Source organism: Rhinoderma darwinii, chromosome 2 (genome assembly GCF_050947455.1).
Source record: "Rhinoderma darwinii isolate aRhiDar2 chromosome 2, aRhiDar2.hap1, whole genome shotgun sequence".
In the NCBI taxonomy this organism is placed as follows: domain Eukaryota; kingdom Metazoa; phylum Chordata; class Amphibia; order Anura; family Rhinodermatidae; genus Rhinoderma; species Rhinoderma darwinii.
In genome coordinates, this window is record NC_134688.1 from 478,157,249 (window position 1) to 478,163,366 (window position 6,118).

Sequence of the window (6,118 nt, forward strand, 5' to 3'; positions counted from 1 at the left end):
AGAGGTCTTGTGGTGCCAAAACATTGGGAACCCCCCAAAAGTGACCCCAATTTGGAAACTAGACCCCTTGAGGAATCCATTGTAGTTTTCTTGGGGTGCATGTGACTTTTTGATCAGTTTTTATTCTATTTTTAGGTGGCGTGGTGACTAAAAAACAGCAATTCTACTATTGTTTTTTTTTCGTTTTTTTTTTACAGCGTTCACCGTGCGCTATAAATGACACATTCACTTTATTCTGCGGGGCGATACGATTACGGCGATACCAGATGTTTATAGTTTTTTTTTATGTCTTATGGCGTTTGCACAATAAAATATGTTTTGTAAACAATCATTCACTTTTTGTGTTCCTTAGGGGAGATTCACACGAACGTTGCGTTTTTGCGCGCGCAAACAACGCGGCGTTTTGCGAGCGCAAAAACCATTTGACAGCTGCGTGTGTCATGCGTGTCTGATGCGCGGCTGCGTGATTTTCGCGCAGCCGGCATCATAGAGATGAGGCTTGTCGACGCCCGTCACTGTCCAAGGTGCTGAAAGAGCTAAATCTTTCAGCACCCTCGACAGTGAATGCCGAACACAACAGCGAAAAACCTGTAAAAAAAAAAGATAAAGTTCCTACTTACCGAGAACTTCCCGGCCGTTGCCTTGGTGACGCGTCCTTGGTGACGCGTCCTTGGTGACGCGCCTCTCTTGACATCGGGCCCCACCTCCCTGGATGACGCGGCAGTCCAAGTGACCGCTGCAGCCTGTGATTGGCTGCAGCCTGTGCTTGGCCTGTGATTGGCTGGAGCTGTCACTTGAACTGAAGTGTCATCCCGGGAGGTCAGACTGCAGGAAGGAGACAGGAGTAATCGGTAAGTTAGAACTTCGGTTTTTTTTACAGGTTCATGTATTTTGGGATCGCAAGTCACTGTCCATGGTGCTGAAACAGTTTAACTCTTTCAGCACCATGCACAGTGAATCTCTCCCGACGTCGCGTACCGATAATTTTTTTGCCGGGATCGGCCAAAACGAGTTTGGCCGAACCCGGTGAAGTTCGGTACGCTTGTCCGGCTTCGCTCATCGCAAAGACACTCCGTTTGGATGTTCGGAAACAGAAAAGCACGTGGTGCTTTTCGGTTTTCATTCATCCTTTTCACTGCTGTTGCGCGAATCACGCTCGTCCCACGGAAGTGCTTCCGTGTGGTGCGCGTGATTTTCACGCACCCATTGACTTCAATGGGTGCGTGATGCGCGAAATACGCAGAGTTATTGAACCTGTCGCGCTTTTTGCGCAGCAGACAAACGCTGCGCAAAAAGCACGGACTGTCTGTACTGCCCCATAGACTTGTAATGGTCCATGCGTGCCGCGTGAAAACCACGCAGCCCGCACGGACCGAATACACGCTCGTGTGAATCCCCCCTTATTCTAAGAGCCAGAACGTTTTTATTTTTCAATCAATAAAGCCGTGCGAGGACTTATTTTTTGCGTAACGAACTGTAGTTTCGATCAGCACCATTTTTCGGTACATGCGACTTTTTGATCTCTTTTTATTCCATTTTTTGGGAGGTGAAGTCACCAAACAATTGTGATTGTGGTACGGTTTATTATTATTTTATTTTACGGCGTTCACCGTGCGGGATAAATAATGAAATAGTTTTGTAGTTCAGGCCGTTACGGACGCGGCGATACCAATTATGTATAGTTTATTTGTTTGTTTATATATTTTTATTAATAATAAAGGACTGATAAGGGAAAAAGGTGGGATTTTTACTTTTATTACTTTTAAATCTTTTATTTTCTTATTTTTACACATCTTTTTTTAACTTTTTTTTCACTTTATTACTTTGTCCCACTAGGGGACATGAGGGCAGGAGGCTCTGGTCGCTATTCTAATACACTGCACTACATGCGTAGTGCAGTGTATTAGAACTGTCAGCTACTCACTGACAGCAAGCATAGTGGGTCCTGACGTTGTCAGGACCCACTAGGCTTCCGTCTATGGCATAGCCGGACGCCATTGTTTGGTGTCCGGTTGCCATAGTCACCATCGCCGGCCGCTATCGCGTAGCAGGCCGGCGATGGCAGCTTAACCCCTAAAAAGCCGCGATCTCTATAGAACGCGGCTTTTAAGGGGTTAATCAGCGGGGACACAGCGATCGGTCCCCGCTGTAGGAGCTGTGACAGCTGCTGAACAAGACAGCAGCGTCACAGCTCCTGTATGTGTCGGGAGGACGGCCGAAACGGCCGTTACTCCCGAGACGTACTATTACGGCATGGAGCGCGAACGATACAGCTGCCATGACGTAATAGTACGTCAAGGAGCGGGAAGGGGTTAAACTTGGCGTGGAGCAATCTTTTTGCAGAGGGTCTTGCACTATGTGTCTTCCTTTTTCCATCTATTAGAGACATAAGATCCTTTTCCTACCAGGAGTTCTTTGAATGTGGAGGGAGACGATAAGGAGCTCGGTGGAACTACAAGGATAAGAATTACCATCCACACCCTCATTGGATTGCGGACTGACCACTGCATTTTTCTGGGAGAGAGTGTCTATACTGAATGATATTGGACTGTTACCAGTGCCGTCTGAGCGGTAAACTTCACTGCACTTTATATGTTATTTAGGGTATTTGTTGGATCATACCCAATTTAGTGTTGCCTGCTCCGGTCTGAGAGAGATTTTGTGGGTATTTGAGCCAAGAGAAACCACCATTATATTTGTTGGACAATACAGTTGGATCAATCAAACACATCAATACAATATCATGTACCGTATACAGAGTAGTTTGATATAATTCTTATGAACAGAGTTAATAAATTAAACAAAATAAACCACCCCCCCCCCCCCGACATCCGGATAGTGTAATAGCAATGTATACAAAATCACCCCTTCAAAGCTCCTAACGTTCCCGCCACATCCCAAGACGTGCAGTAGAACGGGGTCATCAGATCTTTCATCTCAGTGGGCTGGAAATGTTTGCATATGAAAGTTTTCCACTTTTTGAAAAACTTTGAGGAACAGGATTCCGCTGTACGTTCAATTTCCAACTGTGATCGCAATTTGAGTCACGTTACGCCTTGATCTCCATGCAGGTTCAAATCAGGTGGGTGGGGCGAGCTGCTCGGAGAAGTAAAGACACCAAGACGTCTCTCAAGGCAAAAATACTTCTGACTTTATTTGCAGAGACACAGAGTTTATATAGTAAAAATATCATATAATTACGTGCAGACACATATACATTCTTGTGGTTTCTTTCCTCATTATTCTTATCTCTACATACGTTGTTCTTATTCTTTACATCTAATTTTTAATCCGGTGCTCTACCCATATCTATCTTGGCTGTACGCCCAGAACCCAAAAATTCTGTAAACAGACTCCCTAGATCCTGGTAGTACACTCATAACATAATGAATTCGCAATTTCCAGTTTCGGCAGAACATCTGCAGATTATCACATTCCATAACCTTTCAATTATACCCAAAATATAGACTCGTTTATCCTTCTAACTTAAAGTAGTACATACATTACACTTATATCATTGATTATAGGTTGTTCTATACCATCACAATCCCTCCTTTTGTGATTTTACCAACACCTAAATTCCAATGCTACTTCTATCTCCTGATAGCAAGGCTTCGATCCATTTCTTCACTTGATTCACACAGGTATGTAGGTGGGGTAATCTCACAACACTCTTTGATCATAATGTATAGGCCTCTGATTGAATGCTTCCCTTATCTTACAAAATGCATAACAATTGAAACATGTAAGCAATATAAACAATATTATGAAACATATCAAGGGTTGGAAAAGCACATGCAGTATCTTAGTGGCAGTGGGGGAAAATCCTGTAAATATGTCATACCAGTGATGGGCACTAGCATCTTTTATTGCTGACGATAAATTTATTACTTCCCTAGCTGCTATTGTAGCCAATACTTTCACTTTACTTAGAGTTACATTATGGGCTGCTATCAATTTCTTTACGTCTTTAGACTTTTGTAACACTTGTTTTAACTCTTCCAGTGGCAAACTAAAATTTCCATAGGGCAAAGGTTCAGGTACCCATACAGTGGACATTATTTCTTCTAAAGTAGGCAGGAACACTATAGTTTGGTTCCTCCAAGTCAAATGCGTCACATTGTATAGACATCCTGAAAATGGTCCCATAAGATTAAACTGGCTAAGGGTCTGTCTATTGTTAGTTATTAAGCATACATGCTGTGGACCTACTTCAATATAAACCTGTAGGTTAGCTTCTGGGATTATAGTGAGTGCGCATACATTATCCTGGTGCTGCATTAGACAGGGTTCATATATCCCTGACTGTTCATTACATACATATCCTTGCTCTGTTAGTTGGCATAAATCTATATTCCTCGTTTTGTTTTGAGAATCTATGTGTGTTCCTTTCATTTCCGGCATCCAATATTGTCCTAATAATGACACTGGGTCAATCATTACCATTGGCATAACAATAAATTTGCATAATAGAGTAGGATTTTTCACATTGAATGCTATTAGTCTTCCTGCGCACCATCTAGGTGTACACTCAGTATACTCAGGCTGTAACAATAACCACGTATCATTTTTCCTTTCCATAGGTAAAATATCTGTCCATTGCCTGACATGACTACTGAACAATTTATTCTTAAAATTATTCATCTGTTCTTGTTGCCACATGGTTTTAAGCGTACATACTGTCCATTTTACAAAAGTTGATACATTCTGTAATGTTCTATATTCGGTTAGCATACTCTCATTAAAAACATTTAGAAACAGTTCATCTATAGCTAACCCTTTCTGTTGTATGGCAAAGGTAGTAGGTAACCATGACGCACCTCTCCTTAATGCAGTAGATGTGTCGTCTCCCACTGAGTTTAATTTGTTCATAACTGTTTCTAACTGTATACCATTCAATACTCCTAATCCCGTTCCCGCCCCTCCTAATAGCGTGTCATACCATTCTCTTTTTTGTCTATGACAGCTGGGGGATTCAGGGAAGGAAATATTGAAGTGTACATTCTTTTTCTGCTGCTGGGTTACAGCATTCTTACATGTATGTGGTATTCTTTCTAAATTCTGTTCAGTAACATTTGGTTTGTGGCCATCGTGTAAAAATTCAACACATAACACATAGGTAGTTCTATTTTCGATCCTGGTGTTATTGGTGCACCAAAGTCCAAACATATTTTGATCAATAGAAAAAGTATCAGCCAATTTTGGATATTTGTATTGTGTTTCATTGTAGAACCTCCATCTGTCCGTATTTCTCGGGGCATCATATTTCATCAGAAAGCCTACCTGTCGCTGTTCCTGCATAAATGTTCCTTTTGGTATCTGATAACAATCAAGATACCCTTTTAATTTTATAGTTATATTATCAGCATCTTTGGGTATTCTTACATACAACATCCGTGAACCTGGGGGTCCATTTCGACATAAGGCTGGTGCAGAGATAGAAATATTGGCAATAGTGCAAAAACTACTCCCGTTCGCTTTTTCCGGAGGGGAAGGTGCACACGTAAAGTTACCGTGTTCCGTTTGGTTGCTCTTCTGTAACCATCCTGCTTTAAAACTTCCACAATCCTGAGGAGGTCGTGTTAATTCTGACGGTGTATGGGGGGCAATTTCTTTCAAGATTAAAATTCCCAACATCCACATAAAAATTCTAAACATCTTCTTTAGAGTCTTCTTTCGTTTGTACTGTAATTTTTTTGCAATGGCTGGCGTGAATCCAACTTGTCTTTCCTTCGAGCTTTACAGAGGTGCTTGTTGTGAGTAGGACTTGAAACGGTCCGTCAAATCTTGGGTCTAGACTTTTCCTCACGTGTCTCTTAACGACCACCCAATCTCCCGGTTCCAGCTTATGCGTGCCTTCAACTGAATCGGGATCTGGAATGGAAGCAAAAACTTGTGCATGCACCTTGGTCAATTGTTTGTTCAGTGTTGATACATAATCTGTTAGTCTACCATACTGCATTTGGAGCACCTGTGGAAAATAACATCCTAATCTGGGTGCCGATCCAAATAAGATCTCATATGGGCTGAGACCTGTTCTTTTTGTTGGAGTGTATCTTACTGAGAACAAGGCTAATGGTAGACACTCGGTCCATGGTTTCCCGGTTTCTACCATTGC